Raw genomic sequence first — 18895 nt, forward strand, 5'->3', positions numbered from 1 at the left:
CTCTCTCAAAGCACAGCTAACAGAAGCAGCTAAGAGACACAGGTGCTTGTGTACCAGTCTCTCATTCTGTTTTGGAAACTTCAGTATCTTCTGGGGACAAGATGCAAGAGCATAGGAGAAGGCAAGAACAGAGTAAGGGAAGCCATGAAGTTGTGGGCCCGAGGAAACTCTTGCACTCTCTCATCACTGTAATTAACTGGGATGACTGGAGCCTTTGCTGTAGCTGCTCCCTGACTGGGGAGGGTCAAGCACACCTTCAGCTTGTGCTTGGGAGAGGCCTATATAAGAGCCTGTTCAGACAACAGAAATAGCCAACAGATGCAGCAGGCTGTGTAGAAAGTTGTAAAGAAGGGATCAAAGAAAGAGGCCAACAGCTGAATTTGGCTCAATATTAACAGTTTCATATACAATGGTGATGTTCCTTGATGTTTGTGTTCTTTTAACCAGACTTCAGTAAGGCATTTGACATTGCTCCTTGCATGAGCCTCAGACAAGCTGATAAAGTGTGGGCTGGGTGGGGAGACATTGAGGTAGGTTTTAAAATGCAGTTTAATGGCTGGGCCCGGAGGGTGGTGGGAGACAGTCAGGGAGGCCAGTAACTGTACGCCGGGAGTCAATACTGTGTCCACTTCTGTTCAACATTTTAATTAATGATATGGATGATGGGGCATAGGGAACAACTTATCCACCTTTCCTTTCTTTTCTGTCCCTTCTGAATAGTTTATAGGCATTTATTACTGAACTTGACTTGTGTGATTCATCCCACCGGGTTTCTGTGATAACAGTTATGTCATACTTTTCCATCTGGGCAGTGGCTACCAGCTCCTCCTGTTTAACCATACTGTGTGCATTAGTATAGAGGCATTTGGTTTGGGCCTTCAACTGCCTTTTTGCCAATCTTGTTGGAACACTGAGGAGCATTTCTCACTACTCTGGTAGGTGTACTATTCCACTCTATTTTTCATGAGTATCTGAGTGCCATGCTTTAAGGCCCAGCACCCCAGGATTATTAGCTTAAAGCATGATGTCAGCCAACTTGCCAGAAAAGGGCTGGCAGGGCCTGGAGCACCTCTCCTATGACAAAAGGCTGTGAGAGCTGGGTCTTTTCATTCTGGAGAAGGAGGAATTCAGGGCAGTTTTATCAATGTGTATAAATACCTTAAGGGAGGTATTAAAAGATGGAGTCAGCTTCTTTTCAGCGGTGCCCAGGGACAGGATAAGAGGCAACAGGTACAAAACGAAACATAGGAGTCTCCCTCTGAACATCAGGAAGCACTTCTTTACTGTGCAGGTGACAGAGCTGTCACAGGCTGCCCAGAGAGGTTGTGGAGTCTCTTCCTTTGCGATTTTCAGAAGCCACCTGGACATGGTCCTGGGCAGCCTGTTCTGAGTGTTCCTGCTTGAACAGGGTTTGAGACAGATGGACCCAGAGGTCCCTGCCAATCTAAACCATTCTGTGGGCAGAATAAGCATGCCAGTTACACTGTGGGATTATTATCATTTTTTTTTTCTTCTGAAATGAGCCAGTGATATTGAAGTGAGTTTCTGAATTATTAACCCACAACTAACGTTTGTATATTCCCTAGACTTCTCTACATTTACATCTAAAGATGGTACATGTTTATTGTGCTGCTGAAACAGATAAATAAGATTTTTATCTCCTCATCTTACAGAGATGTACAAAGGGATATTGTACAAAAGGGTGTTATTTGCTTTTGCTGGACATAGATTTAACTACAGCATATGAAGACCACCCTGATTACATTTTGTTTTTTCTCAGTTTTTAATAAAGAGATGTGGTCTGTTATTTGAAATGAAGACAAGGACAAATCTGCTTATATTCTGTATTAAACTGTGATATATAATTCGAACCTCTGCTCTTTATCTTGCAAGATGAAGCTGTGCTGCTCCAGTTGTTCCTTTTATGTGTTTTTTCCTTCAGGATAAGGGGAAACTAGAGTAAGGTTCTTCAAGCTTCAAAGACCTTGACAGTGATAAAAACTTTATTTTTATAAGCAGAGTTTTCCAAACTGCTGAACTCTAAGATCTTAAGTAAACAGTGCTTAGAAAAACACCGTATTTCAGCTAACGATTATAATGCTGAACAATCAGGTAGCAGAGGAAAAGGGTGAGCATTTAAAAAAAAAAAAAAAAAGTGGCTGCTATAAGACCAATCAAACAAACATCCGTAGTTTCATTTTCCAATTCCCAGCAAACACTGTTTTTTAGGAAAGGTCCTAGATCTGTTGCTGGAGAACAGAGAGGGCCTCGTGGGAGACGTGGCAATTGGCAGCCATCTCGGTCATAGTGACCATGAAGTGGTTGAGTTTAGAATTTATGGTGACAGAAGGAAAACTGCCACCAAAACGTCAGCCCTGGAAATGGGGAAAGCAGACTTCAGGCTGCTCAGGGAGGTCCCTAGGCACCAAGGTCCCCCGGGAAACTGCTTTTGAAGGCATTGGCGTCCATCAGTGCTGGTCAATCTTTAAGAACTGCCTCCTAAAAGCACAAGATGAGGCAATTCCAAAATATCAGAAGTCAGGCAGGCAGGGCAGAAGGCCAGCCTGGCTCACCAGGGATCTTCTACTGGAGCTTAGGTGAAAAATGAGTGTATGGCTGCTGGAAGGAGGGTCAGGTGATGAGGAAGGAATACAGGGATGCTGTTTGTGTTTGTAGAGAGAAAATACGTGTGGTCAAAGCCCAACTAGAGTTGAAGCTGGCCATGCCTGTGGAAGACAATAAAAAAGTTTTTTAAATTTTTTTTAGATATGTGAACAGAGAAAGGAGAACCAAAGAAAGCATAGGTCCGCTACTTGATGGAAAAGGTCTCCTCACAGACAAGCACATGGGCAAAGCAGAGATATTTAATGCCTTCTTCGCCTCTGTCTTCAACACTGATAATGGGCTTCAGGACCCAGGGTGCCCTGAGCTGGAGGATCATGACAGTGGGAATGACAAACTCCCAGCCAACCCTGAACGTGTGCGGAATTTGCTGTTCCACCTGGATCCACACAAGTCCATGGGTCCAGATGGGATTCATCCCAGGGTGCTTAAAGAGCTGGTTCATGTCATCACGGGACCTCTCTCCATTGTTTTTCAATGGTCTTGGGAATCTGGAGAGGTCTCAGTAGACTGGAAGCTGGCAAATGTTGTGCCAATTTTCAAGAAGGGTAAGAAAGAAGATCCTAGCAAATGCAGGCCTGTCAGTCTCATGTCAGTGCCTTGTAAAATTATGGAGAAGATGATTCCTGAAGTTATTGAAGCACATCTGGGGGACAATGCAGTCATTGGTCCCAGCCAACATGGGTTCATGAGGGGTAGGTCCTGCCTAACAAATTTGATTTCCTTTTATGATAAGATCACCCACCTAGTTGGTCAAGGGAAACCAGCTGATGTGATCTTTTTGGACTTCAGCAAGACTTTTGACATGGTTTCCCATAGGATCCTACTAGACAAAATGTCCAGCATACAACTTAACAAAAATATCATACCATGGCTGACAGGCAGGGCTCAAAGGGTTGTGGTAAATGGGGCCACAACTGGCTGGCAGATGGTCACTAGTGGGGTCCCTCAAGGCTCCATTTTAGGGTTAGTCCTCTTCAATGGTTTTATAAATGATTTGGATGTAGGACTAGAAGGTGTTTTGAGCAAATTTGCCAATGACACCAAACTTGGTGGAGTTGTGGACACAGATGAGGGTGGAAAGGCCTTGCAGAGAGATCTGGACAGATTGGAGAGCTGGGCAATCACCCACCACATGAAGTTTAACAAAAGCAAGTGCCGGGTCCTGCACCTGGGACGGGGCAACCCTGGCTGTACATACAGACTGGGTGATGAGATGCTGGAGAGCAGCCCTGCAGAGAGAGATCTGGTGGTGGTGATTGACAACAAATTGAATATGAGCCAGCAGTGTGCCCTGGCAGCCAGGAGGGCCAACTGTATCCTGGGGTGCATCAACCACGGCATTGCTACTCGGTCGAGGGAGGTGATTGTCCTGCTCTACTCTGTGCTGGTGCGGCCTCACCTCGAGTACTGTGTGCAGTTCTGGGCACCACAGTACAAGAAGGACATTAAACTGTTGGAGAGTGTCCAGAGGAGAGCGACAAAGATGGTGAAGGGCATAGAGAGGAAGACATTTGAAGAAAGGCTGAGGGCACTGGGCCTGTTCAGCCTGGAGAAGAGGAGGCTGAGGGGGGACCTCATCGCGGTCTACAACTTCCTCGAGACGGAGAGTGCAGAGGCAGGTGACCTATTCTCCGTAATCACCAGTGATAGGACCCGTGGGAACAGTGTTAAGCTGAGGCAGGGGAAGTTTAGGCTGGACATCGGGAAGGGGTTCTTCACCAAGAGGGTAGCTGCACACTGGAACAGGCTCCTCAGTGAAGTAGTCACTTCACCAACCTGTCTGAATTTAAAAAGCGATTGGACTGTGCACTTAGTCACATGGTCTAAACTTTTGGGTAGACCTGTGCGGTGCCAGGAGTTGGACTTGATGCTCCTTATGGGTCCCTTCCAACTCAGGATATTCTATGATTCTATGATTCTATGATATATGTACCATGAAAATCACAGAAACGGGCTTTTTAGTCTGAAGACCAGAGACTGAAAGAATGGCCAGATATTTCTTAACCGACAGTGTACCCTCCTCTCTGTTATAAGAGCAACCCTTTCACCATTGGCCCTAGGTACCTCTTCCCTTCCACCCTTAGCTGGCAAGCCACTACTCTGATAAATGGAGAGATCTTTTCCCTGGCTTAGGTTATAGTGAGATCTAAATGGTTCCTGAGGTCAAACTGAGGTTGAAGGAGGTGAAGAGCTCAATGCTTACTGTATTCATGGTACTGTCTGTGGGACCCATTTCAAATTTTTGCATTATAGCAGCCTTGTTTATATCAGTCAGTTGGAACCACTTGCAATTACGAGTGAATCAATGACACCAGGACTATTCCTTGGAGGTTACTGTCCAACCTATTCACAGACACTTGGCTCAGATACTGCTAATACTAAATTAGCCTTTCTGTTAATGAGTTTTCCTCATGGTCCAAGATAAGTGTTCTTCACTGCAGTATTGCCCCATCATTCCTGACCCCATTTCTGGTGAATACAGACAGCTTCTTATTTTCCTTCTTTTTAGATATTCGAGGAATGTCGTGTTGCCTCCCAGTCTCCTCTTGGTTAAATGAATCCATTTTTTTTCCTTTCCTCCCACAATTTATGGACCTCTTCCCATATTTGCTGTCTGGTCTCCTTTGGATGCTTTCCAATTCATCTGTACATCTCCAGAAGAAGAATCATCATGTCAGGGCTCCAATTAGAACTTCTCAAATGTGGCACACAATGGGAAGACTGTGTTGAATACCTCACCAGATGTGTTCTGGATTTCATGTTTTAGATGATCCCATTTCTCAAAATACTGTTTTTGTTTTGTTTTGTTTTGTTTTGTTTTGTTTTGTTTGTATGGTGGTGTTAGTCATATGATGTCCTTTATGCTCTGGATTCTGTCTTGCAGAAGTGCATCACAGTCAGCTATTCCATGACGGGTGATGGAGTGGTGGAGGGGGATGGTGGGGTGGGAAGCAGTTTGGGTGGGGAGTGTGAGGGCGGTGGTGGGCACTTAGGCATGTAAATGCATGCAAACCTTATGTACTTGGGATGCTTGGACACCATGCCTATGCTCCAGCCCATGCACTAGCCCTGTTGAGCCTGTTGTGCAGGTCACTGCAGATCTCTTTAGTGTTCACTAGCTTAATTGCTGCTATCTTACTAACTCAACAGCTGCATACTTCCATTCAAAATCCCTAATAATCATATCTAATGAGCTGAAAAGCTGTAACCCGAATCCTGGTTTTGGAAGGATAAGACTAAACACAGTACAACTTCTCATTTGTTTTATGTTCTTATAAAGCCAGCTTTCTACCCTTTGCTAGCCTAGACTGACAGTGACCTACAATGTGATAGTACCAGATAGTTCTTAAATCAATCAAAAGGTTCATACCATGTCAATACCCCTGAAAATGGACTACTGCAGGACACACTTTTCCTTGTATTTGCAAGTGATTAAAATAGACAAGAGTGACTTGCTGTAACAGTGCACTTAGCAGCCATCAGCTATTTAAAACCCCAGAAATAGGTAGAGGGTTATTATATTACCTGTCCTCTGACAATTACTGTCACTCCCACTAAGATTGATCATAGTAATTTAATTTCCATAAAGGACACTGACAATTCAGCAGACATGCGAAGAAAAGCACAAAAAATCTAAGCTGAAATGACAAGAGCATTGGGACAAACAGGGCTTTCAGGCTGGAAAACCAACATTTATATGCACTGATGTATATTCAAGTTCGTACCCTGAACTCTGTAAATATAGATAAAAAAGGTGAGTCCTAAATATCTGGATTTATGTTACCAAATACACTTTGGAACACTTTGCTTCTGGTGTTTGGAAAAGATTTGTATTTGTGAATAAGACAATTGTGCTGAAACCTTTGGGATTTCACATCTTGGCTACCAGTGTACCTTATTCATCCGTAAAGTGTATGCTGTTTTTATTAACAATTACTGTATTCAGCAGTATTCTTTTTCTTTTTAAAAAGAAAAGACCAGGCCTGAACCAGCCTGACCAAAACACTTGATCAGAAACAGGAAATGTTTAAAATTAGCTTGACCTTTTAACTAAAAATCTTTTCACAACTGGGGAGCACTTAAAACAAGTTTAGTCTGAAAAACTGGTGGCTCAGAGGTGGTTGCTCTTTTCTTGTTGGGTATGGTTTCTTTGTGTGCTCTTTTTGGTTGCTTCGTCCAAATGCTGCCCCACAGTGGCTGCCAATTTAGAATAATCCTGTGTGAGAGTCTGCACTTTTTCCCCTTATCATCAATAGAGATGAGCTCTAATTCTACACTTCAACCTACAAGACATTTACATCTGACGTTGACATATGTATCTTGGGATGATAAATGAGATTAACTGTCTAGAAATGAAGTGTGTTCTCCCTTTATATAACACTATCTACTCTCTGGTAATGACAGCTTGTCTGCTGAAGCTTTTCTTGGGATAAATAAACCTACAGCTTATCTTATTGTATTTTGTTAGTTGCCTAATATTTGGTGTCCGTATGTTTTTGATTTTTCTTGTTTTATTCCTCCTTTTTAACCACTGATCTCATTTCATGGCTCAGATAATAATAAACTTTATTTATATATATATATATATATAAATATATATATATATTTTGAGCGCATATATATATATTTATTTATATATTTTTTTTTTATATCACAAAAGATCATCTACTTTCCAGTCCCAAAAAATAAAGATCAGAGAATTTTATGTATTGATGTTTCTTTTACCCCTAACTAGCTTTTGCTTCAACTGCTGGGTTGAGGTTATTTTAGAAAGTCAACCATATATGAGACTTGCTTTTCCTTGTTTTCCACCCCTCAGATTTTTTTTTTAATGTCTTGTTATTTCTTTCAATGTTTCTTTGTTTTATTTTCTGTCAATCCTGCATTATTTACGGTTTGAGACTTGCTGACTTCAGCTTCAAACTTCTTATTACTTGCCTGTCTCTGCTAAACTGAAGTAATATGCTATCATCAGCTGTTAGCCATGTCTGTAAAGCACAATTAAATCATCTCTTATAAGCTTGTAAGTTTTAGAAGCTAAATCAATTAGGCATAACAGCTAGTAAAATATATATATACTAAAACATATATATACTAAGGCCTTCTAGCTCCAGTACAGGTGAGGGATGCTAAGGTGTTGTTCAGTCTCCAATCTTCTATTTCACACTATCAAATGCATCCTGCAGCTTCTGATCCTTCTACCAAAAGTTTTTTGTTGTTGTTTTGTTTTGTTTTTTTTCTCTCTTCAGACTGTAAAAGAGAATAGAAAGAGAGAAAATGTCACCTTTAAAAGTGATGTTAATACTTGGAAAGCTTGAAGAATTAGGAGTTTTTGCTAACATAATGAGACCATCAGCCACTAGAGGCCCTTCAAGACTAGGAGACTGTCTGAGCCAAGAGGCTGCAGAACATCCCTCTGATTTGATTTAGCATACCCAAAGGGAAATATTGTAACAAATTGGGAAATATTAAAATGATAAACCACCTCTTTGAGAAGCAACATTCAGAGTGTTTGTGTCTGACACCTCTGATAGGATTTTCTCTCTTCTCATTCAAAAAGCACCCTTGATATTACGGACTCTTCTTCAGGCACATTTTTTTTTTTTATTCTCTCCTCCCAAAATTTTCCCTTTTACTTCCTCAGCTGTTGAAGGTGTAATATAGCCACTGCTCTTTCACAATATTTCTCATGTTAGTGCCCAGGGCATCTGATTTGGAAAGCAGAAGGGGACCCAGGCATCCAGGTGGGGGAAGCACCTATGCAGCATTGCTGTGTGTCCATCCCCAGTTCAAAGTGTGTGAGGTTAGATCTGCCACAAATTTGAGATTTAGACTTGCAGGTATTTTCTGTGAGTACTTAGGTAGAAGCAAAAGAGTCATTCAATGACTTACCAAAGTAGAAAGTACATTAATATTCTCTTGGGAAAAGGAGATTCAAAGTAAATTACAATAATTTATGTTACTACTACTTCAATCTGAATTAAGGCTTTGCTATGCTGGATGTTTTCCAAATGATAACACTCAGAGTATGATGCTGGCTCAACTCTCAACTCTAGAGGGCAGGCCCTGGCATTTGCTGGTATACAGAGAATAGTGGTTGCCAGAAGAAAAATTATCCTTTGCCTTGTAAATATATGAGTTTATTCTGCAAATCTGCTTCCTGAATGCCAGGAGTGAGACCTGGCCAACTGCACAGACACAGCCCACACTCCCTTTCATAACACACACAAGTTATGATGAGGAAAACCAAACATTTCTCATGATGTGTTTTTATTTCCACCCCCGTACCCCCCCCTTCTCTTTATTGTTTTCATGGGAATTAATTGTCATAGTTGTGTTGTTGTAATATTCATACAGCAATAAAGATAGGATCCAAATCAGAGGCTGAATGACTTTTCACTCTTGTATTTAAGTAAGAGAGACATTCTTTCAAGTAACTCATGCCTTGTGCTGGATAAAATAACCCTTTGAAATGGTTAGGCAAAGCTTTGAAAGGCTGCTAAAATTGGAATAGAGTCCTTGAGCTAATCAGACCAACCATAAGAAGTTGAATAGTTATGTATTATTGGGAATGTCATAACCCATCAAGGATGAAGTCATTTCTTGCTGTGTTAACAACAATGCAGAAGAAAGCAGATAAATGTGAAGGAAGGATAGTAAGCCTCAACAAGAAAAGAAACACATTGCTAAATAATACCAAGGCAACAATCCTGTTTGAAGTGGACAGATTGTTAGCTGTAAACAGCATTGCTAATATGGAGGGTGTGTTAGAGACTACTAGTTTTAGATCTTTATAACAAACAAATTGTTCTGTGGTTGAGATGCACCTAGTTTTGTTTTTCTGTAGTCCATGTTCCTTCTTTACACTTTATAAAACAGCATATTTCAACTAGAGCTTTTTCTTGTTAAAGCTATTAAAGTGAAACCAGGTACTGACTGATTAACATGGCAGGCAAAATCTCTTCCACATTTGCAAGACAGGGTGATAGGCAGAAAATAGAAGCAGCAGAATGGATTATGACTTGCCCAGAAATACTCAAAGGGTGAAAAGTTGATTGCAAGTGACTAAGCATAACTGTGAGGAAAAAATAAATAAATAAATAAAAAATATTAAAAAAAAAAAAATTGTGCTATTTTAAACTTCCTCAAGGTAATAGAAGTGGAAAAAACTCACAATGGAGGAGATCTAGGTCCTTCTGATCCAGGTCTTTATGACAGCATCCTGAGTGTGTTTGAGAAGACAAATCTAGAAAAAAATAAGTGCAGCTTAAGGTCTTGGTCAATCCATTTTTTTTTCCATTAGATGCTGCTTGGGTTGAAAAGCCCCATTGGGACAAAAACAGTTCAGGTAGAACAAACTCAAAAATAGTACCTGTATTTCCTCAGACAACCCCAAAGAAGTACTACAGCTTTGGACAGGAAAACTGGGAAAACTACAGGTCTTGACTTGATGATACCTCCTACATCAGAGCACAAAAATTCCTGAGCACAAAATAATGGTTATCTGACTGTTGACATAAAAAACAGGTGAGAGACAAAAATAATTTTCTGAGAAGATAAACCCATATGTAGAACGAGTGTGTTTACAGGCTTTTTAATTCTCCCTAATCAGCTTGTAAAAAAAAATACAATAAAAAAAAATAGTATGAATATTTATAGAATCATAGAATCATTAAGGTTGGAAATGACCATCTGGTCCAACCTGCTCCCTACCACCAATGTCACCCACTAAACCATGTCCCTAAGCACCATGATCAACCTCTCCTTAAACTCCCTCAAGGATGGTGCCTCTACCACCTCCCCGGCCAACCCATTCCAGTGCCTGACTGCTCTTTCTGAGAAGAAATGTCTCCTCATTTCCAGCCTGAAACTCCCCTGGAGCAACTTGAGACCATTCCTTCTAGTCCTGTCGCTAGTTATGTGTGAGATGAGGCCAACCCCAAGCTCCCCACACCTTCCTTTCAGGGAGCTGTAGAGAGCAATAAGAGGAGGCTCTTTGAGACTCCTCTTCTCCAGACTAAACAACCCCAGTTCCCTCAGCTGCTCCCCATAGGACTTGTGTTCCAGGCCCTTCACCAGCTTCGTAGCCCTTCTCTGGACATGCTCCAGGGCCTCCATGTCCGTCTTGTAGTGAGGGGCCCAAAAGTGAAAAGTACTCAAGGTGCAGCCTCACCAGAACTGAGTACAGGGGGACAATCACCGCCCTGGTCCTGCTGGCTATGCTATTCCTGATACAAGCCAGGATGCCATTGGCCTTCTTGGCCACCTGGGCACACTGCCAGCTCATCTTCAGGCGACCATCAACCAACACCACAAGATCTTTTTCCTCTGCACATCTTTCCAGCCACTCTACCCCAGGCCTGTAGCATTGTATAGGGTTGTTGTGGCCAAAGTACAGGACCTGGCACTTAGCCATGTTGAACCTCATCCCACTGGCCTCTGCCCCTCTGCATGGCCTTCCTACCCTCTGGCAGATCAACATTTTCCCCCATTTTGGTGTCATCTGCAAACTTATTGAGGGTGCACTCAATTCCCTCATCCAAATCATCAGTAAAGCTATTAAAGAGGATGGGCCCCAACACCAACCCCTTGGGAACACCACTGGCAAATGGTTGCCCACTGGATTTCACTCCATTCATCACTGCCGTCTGGTTCTGTCCATCAAGCCAGTTTTTAACCCAGCTAAGGGTTACTCAGCAAAAGGTTATAAAATATTACTTATAACATCAACCTGCATAGAATGAATGACAGAAAGTACTATTTAATATTGTGTCTAGCATCCTAAAATAGCAAAATTAAGGTTTTCTATGCATCAGAATTCAATCTCCTCATGCAGATGCTTAATTTCAGATTAAATGTTTGTGGTTTTGTTTGTTCATTTTTGTTTGTTTGTTTATCTACTCTCCATGCATAGGATATGCAGCACTCAGTTAATGAGCTTGCATTTAATATTTTCTGTGCACAGGTCAGAGTCTGCTCCAAAGAAAATAGCGTTAATTTTCTCCTTGGTTTTCAATACTTCTTGTCAATATATTATGTGTTCTGGAGAATTTTATATATGTATATATATAAATATATTTAAAGAAAGCTGCTAGTCATTCCTATTTTATAGTTAAGATTTAGATAAGAGAACATTGTCTTTTTTTTTGTTTGTTTGTTATTGATTTTGTATCTCAAATCTCTTGAATGTAACTTGAAGACAAGTATTCAACATGCTCAGAGTCCAGTTCTGTTGAATCAGACTGTTTCCTTTAGATTTAGAGCTGCTGCTAAGCAGATATGGTATTCATGAACTGTAACAGATATCCCTATCTGTTATCTATCTATCTGTTATCTATCCCTATCCATATCTAATAATATTCTGTTTAAAAAAATAAATCTAAATGTCACTGGAGGATAACAGATTTTTAATTCTGTTTTCAACAGAAGAGTGTAACATTATCTTCAGGTCTTTTCTGCCCACAGAAATGGATTAGTTAACACAATTTCACAAAATTAGAACATGCTGGCAACTGTCTTACATTGGTGGGCAGTTGTAGGAGTAAGTACTAGCGTAAGCTACCAATCCCATTTACTAAAAATACAGGACTTTCTGTGAAACAGAGAGAATAACTTCTCTTCTTTCATTCTCTTTATTATTATTATTGGCCATAGAAAGAAAAGAGAAAGTGAGAAAAATTTCAAGAATCTGATCAAAACAAATGGATTTGTGTTTTATCATAATCTTGCCAGACCCTTTCTGAGTAACTCATGCTTTAGACTTGATGCATTATGTGAATTCCAGAGCTGCTCTGGAAGGAAGAAATAGGTTTTTATTTATAAGATTCTAGTCTTTATTGCTTGAAATTGATAAAATCAAACCTTGGTAACTCATACCAGCCTCCTCAACTTGGGACATCTGATCTTTAAGGCCTTAGTTTTAAAAGCAGTTTTCATTGCATTAATATGCTTTTCCCCAGTGCACAACAAAAACAAACAAACAAACAAACAAAAAACAAACAAACAAAAAAAAAAACAAACAAAAAAACACCGAACAACATATTCCTGTGTTCAGTAACAATAACATTGAGCCTAATCTTGGTCAACAAAAGTATCATATGAATTGAACAGTCTTTGAAGACACATATTTAATTAACAGTAAACAAAAATGGAGCACAAAGTCCCTAATGATCAACAGTATGTGTCAAGTAAATGAAGTAATGTTTGTTGTTGCCCCCAGCCTGCCCATTGGCAGGACAGAGCAAGAAGCTGAGATGTCCTTGGCTTAGTATAAGCACTGCTCTGCAACAATTAAAACATCGGGGTGTTATCAGCACTCTTCTCATCTTAAGCCAAAACACAGCATTCCACCAGCTACTAGGAAGAAAATTAACTCTGTTCTAACTGAAACCAGGACAGTTGCTGAATCTGATTCTCTGTTCCTTCAACATCTGCACAACTTATGTACTTGTGCAAAATACCTGCATTGGGTTACAGGTCCAAGTATGGCTGTAAATGCTCTGTGCACAGGCACAGACTGTGCACAGACACAAAGAAATGGCAGCCTTTACTGATGACTGAGATTACACCAGACAAAAGTACTTGGCCACTTTTAAGACAGACTTTTAGGACTATGGGTGGGTTAGAAATACTTATCAAAATCTGAATACACCATGATTGAATATGCTCATAATAGTAGCATAAGAGCAGCTTTCTAGTTTACTTTTTTTGGGCCTTGTTTTGGACTTCTTGTTTATCTAATTTAGAAAACTGGGAATTAAGTATTTTAAGACAGGCAGGAATGTCCAGACTGCCACTTTTTCTGTGTATTGAAAGCAGAGATTTGAAACCCAAATGAAGCACTTGAATGAGTTTGTTGAAGGGGAGAAGTTTACTTTCAAGTAAGAAAATGTGCAAATGTTATCAGGTAAATAAGTGACACATGAAAAAGGGAAGGAACAGCCTTTCCAAATAGTATGGTGACCTGAAAGAAAACCTTTCTTCAGAAGATGCAAGATCTAACAGTTCTGTGGGACATGTTGGGTATCTAATATGTCCATACGTGTACACTATGCTTTGATCTGAGTGAATAATTTGTACAAATGAGCCGATCAATTTTGTCTGTCCCTCTATCACAGCTTTCCTGTATTTTCTAAATGTTAGAAATGATGCAGAACTTTTTCTTCTACATTTCATGTCTCTGGACGCTGTGGCTAATCCAGCCACACATCTGTAAACCTGGAAGGGTTATGAAGAGCACGAGAGAAGGGTGGGGAGCAGAATCAAACATTCTAAAATATGAACCTCAGCAAGGAGGAACGGGAACTTATGTCAGGGTCTACTGCCAGAGGGAAATTGATGTAAGTAGTAAATAAAGAGAGCATGGATGTAGGGAGCTGCAGTCAAACTACAAGGACAAGATTTTAATTTTAAAATAGGAGATAATCAAGGACTAAAAAAAGCTAATGATAACACGGGCTAAACACAATGGCAGGATGAGCATTTTAGTAACTATTACATGAATTGCAAGGAGGAAGCTAAACTAACGTTAAACAAATCAGTAAAAGGTGTATTTAAGTTTCATTCTTAAGTAATCCATAGTCAGAAAACATCCATTATCTGTCCTGAAGGTTAGGCATACATGATGGTGAGAAGATTAGGTCTGTCAAAGTTAAGAGAAGCAAGAAAAATACTAATAATAACATTATCATTGCATGAAGAAGGATGAATGTGGTTAACCCTGAGAAATGGAAGGAGTGACTGTGGTCAGTGCAACCTGGACTTGCACAGTTATTTAATCCAGTGCCTTATAAATCTCCACAGAATAAGTAATTTAAAACACCTCGAAAAAGAGCAGTGTTAAATGAAAAGGAACTGGCTGTATGTCTGTAAACAAATGATGATGACAGGAGAACTTTCCGCTTGAGGGTTTATATGCAAGCGTGGGTGTGTGAAAAGCACTATTTCCAAGTGTCTGTGTTATGCCAAGCTGAATTTCAGTTCTTTATTAGTGATTGATCCAGAAGATGGAGCAAGTTCTTAACAAGTACTGTACTGACAATACTTTCTCTACACATTTAACTTCCAGTAAGAAATGAATAAACACAAAAAACTATTTGCTAATAGATTTTTGAAAATCAGTCTCCAAGCTAAGGATTCAGTAGAACCGTGATTGAGTAATCAAAGCAGAAAATAGGCACCAGGCCTCCAGCAAGAAGAGAGAGAACCTGTTACTTAGGTAACAGGTTGCTGCAAAACTCAGTAGTTAGAAAACAAATGAAGAAAGCCAATAAACCAGCCAGAGACTCAGCCTTGGCTACTTCACTAAAATATTTGCCCAGGTTTTGTTTTAATGGGGAGGTGCTTACACAAAATTAAATTTTGAATTGAGATTGCTTTCTTGGTCACTTTTAGCAACTGTGTGAAAGCTAACAAAAAGGACAGCCAAGAAATAGTGCTGCTTTGGTCACAGAAGATGGAAATGCACTCAAAGATAAGAACTCTTCTTTCTTAAAATTATACAGGTTCTGAGGGCTGAATTTAATGAAATCTGTTGAAAAAGGATTATGTGAAAAATCTGTGAATAAGAACTGCAGATAAAATATGCCAAATAGCTCAGAAGATGCAAGTGGCAGAAATGTCTACCCCTCTGATTTCCACCTGGCTCTAGAGCCTAGGACTGAGGGGACAGATTCTGCTTAGGTCCTTTCATCACTGAATTTGGGAACAGTTGCTGCAAGACAAAAAATTGTCTAGATATTTAAAATGTGATGTGTTGCTAGAGTACTAATCTTTTCATTATCTCATGATGAAGAACTTGGAATAAAAATATTAGAAAACAACCTGTAAATATTAGGGAATATCCTAAAATAGAAACCAACATGACTACTCAAAAGAAATATATGATAAGAAAATAGTACAAAACAATTGATTGTCTCATTTAACTGTCATCAGAATTCAGTACTTTCGGAATATATTTTCAAGAGACATATTTCTTGACTAGCTAAAGTCATGGTGAACAGTGACAAATACATTTAAAGTGTTTTGGAGACATTAATCTTTGGTTTAGCAAATGCTTAATTTGAAACAATGTAAACAAGTTGGATAATGAGATTGAGCCAAATATAATCGGAGGCTATGGGGAGTGTTTATTTTCCTTTCTGTGCATTCAGGGATTTGTATGCAGTAGTTAAGTCCCACAAAGCCAATGAAGGTGAAGAATGAATCTCTTGTGAAACACATCCCCGTGGCCTGAAATGGAAAAAAAACAAACAAACAAACAAACAAACAAAAAAAACATATGAGCAGAGAATGGTTAATTCTGTAACATCCTTTTGCAGTGCTTTTTAAAAGTAAAAGAAAACAAGCCTGAAGCATATTTCTAAAGATGTTCTTCAGTAGCAGAGAAATGCTGACCACATGGAAATTTATGGAAAAATACTGACTTTCATGGACCTGAAGTTCATTGCAGGTCTCCAACACATCAGCTGCCTATTCAAAGCAATTCTCTCACTAGCTCAAAAGCACTAGCTTGAAAACAGCAGAATTCCATACACTTTCTAATTACCTCTTACGGTTTAATTACCTGCCCTTTAAGGGCAGGATCTCTGTAACACAAAAAGCATAGCAAAGGAATTGAGGCATATGAAAAGTCAAGGCATCGATTGCAGTAAAGGCATCTTCACAGCCACTGACATTTATGATTAAGATCCTAAGAAATCTCAGCCAAAAACTGCTTGTAAGCTGCCTACCTGTAATAGTCTCTGCTGGCCAAAGAGCAAACAAATGGTGTGAGGAAATGGTGCAAGTTACTTTTAAAGTTCCAGTTAGCTTAGTCCAAAGGGGAAAGTCTGATCCTTTTAAGTATGCAAGACGAAGGCTAGGGTCAGCCTGCAAATTGCAAAACATTCAATGTTAGGTTCAGCTTCACAGTCTGAAGCTGAGGGAAAGCCCAGCTGAGACAGGCAGAAGTCTTTGAGTGGAAAAATATAAAAAGAGCAAAGTGGCAAAGTCAAATCTGCAAATTAGTGTTACACAGCACCTGAACAGTGAGTTCAGGGACCTAGGGAGAATACAGAAGGGGGCCATCACTGAGGGATAATAAGACTAAAATAGTCATAGAATTTTATCTCATTTATCTCAGTTTCATGAGGAGAAACACTCAGCAGGGGAAATTTTGCAATGTCTTAAATTGTATCTGTTTACACAAGCCAAGAGCTTAGTTTAGCTGCTTATTATTTTCTTGTTCACTGTTCAAACCAATTTCCCTCTATCAGTTACCAGAGGGTCTGCTAGAAGAGATACAGATATGTGAGGCTGAATAGCAACCATAGAAGGCACATTACAGATAACTTAAATATATATCCTGGACTTAATTACACATGATAAGTCAATTCTGATTGCTTAGTGTGGTGGATGCAGTCATGACCTTGCTTGGTAGCTTGCTGACAGTTAAGGTAATGCAGATTCAGACAAATATCCCACAGTGTTCGGGAATGGTAGTATTAAACTACTTTCTCATTTCCTGCTGGGTGAGAGCATTTAAAGAGAGGCAGCACATATGATCCAGCACTGCCCACTTCTGATTTCTTTTATGGTTGAGGAGCTCTATGCTGCTTCATTTATTTATTTATTTATTTATTTATTTATTTATTTTCTTTTATTTTCAGAGAATAATCTTTGAGAAGGGACTTAGTAGCTTTTCCAGAACTCATTTGAAAGTAAATACAAATGTTTTCTGGTAGCAAACGCAGAAAGAGATGGTAGAGGAAGTGGACTAATAGGAGTCTGAGAGAGCAGCTTGAAAGAGATGTATCATGACATTAGTCAGCTCAGATGTGACATCAGCCCTTACTAGGGTTCTGAGAAAAGGGTGGCAGGAAGGGTATGTGGAGGATAAAGATTGTGTTTCAAAGCATCCTAAAGAAACTCGGTCTTCCTGCAATCTGTCCAAGAGCCTTAACCTGTCTTCAACATCCACTTTTCACAATTTCATTTCATCTACAAAATATATTGACAGCACTTACGTGTTTATCAAAGTGTAATGACTTGACTGACCTCAAATGAATACCTCTTTCATTAATCATCTATAATTATAATCTTAGCCAAAATAGCTCTAAAAGGGAAACATATACTTAACTTACATATCCAGTAATTAAATATTATCCTGCTTTAAAATCAAGTCAATGTCAATTATACATAGTTAATGATATTGTCTCTGTTCAATTCTATCACAAATATCAGCCAATGAATAGGAGATATCTTATGATACCTACATATTTACTCTTAAAGGTATTACTGACTTGATGCTAGTATTGTATTTTATTAAACTAGCATAAGCATTGTTATCCTGAAACACAGAGTTCTAAAATAACTTATTCGTTTGTTACTTGATTGTAATGGATCTACAAGATACCTATATAATTATCAACAGGAAAATAAGCTATGAGTAATTAGCTAATTGCCTTTTCTACCTCTGATTTTAGGATGGACGATACAATCTGCATCAGAATAAATACAGTACATGTACTAGTGTAATAGAGTGTATAACAGCTACTATATAACAGACAGCTGCTAACTTTGACCTCTGTTATTTAAATTGGTATCTAAAATCCAGAGATATGCAGTATAAATGTAACAGGAAACCTCTACTGCATCTGTTAAACAAACAAAAGTATGTGTGATCTATACGCAATTCTGATTAGCACAGAGAAAAATCTCCCACACTGAAGATGCTTTCAGAATTTCTGTCTAAAAGCTAAAATTTCTGTCTAAAAGCTAAAAATTACCAGCTAAAAATGGTAATGAGGGAGAGAATCATGAGAAAAATCATGAGAAAATCATGAGAAAAAAATTAAGAGACCATAAATTAAACAGTACAAACATTCATGTGGCTGGGGGACAGCAGTAATTCATTCTTCCCTTTGTCAACTGTACTGCTTTAAGATCACAGAATCACAGAATGGTTGAGGTTGGAAGGCACCTCTGAAAATCCTCTAGTCCAATTTTCCTGCCAAGCAGGGTCACCTGGAGCACATTGCGCAGGATGGCGTCCAGGTGGGGTTTGAGTATCTCCAAAGAAGGAGACTCCACAACCTCTCTGGGCAACCTTCTTCCAGTGCTCTGTCACTCTCACAGTAAAGAAATGTACTTTCATATTCAGCTGGAAAGTGTCCTTTCTTACTAGATTACCTATGGAGCCCAGAGCCAGAAATATTGTTAGACTGCATATTGAAACCCTGAAGGACAAGACTGTGGTCTGCTTGTGAAAAGTAGACCATTTCAGATAGCT

The sequence above is a fragment of the Aythya marila genome (assembly GCF_965140915.1).
Source record: "Aythya marila genome assembly, chromosome: Z".
In the NCBI taxonomy this organism is placed as follows: Eukaryota; Metazoa; Chordata; class Aves; order Anseriformes; family Anatidae; genus Aythya; species Aythya marila.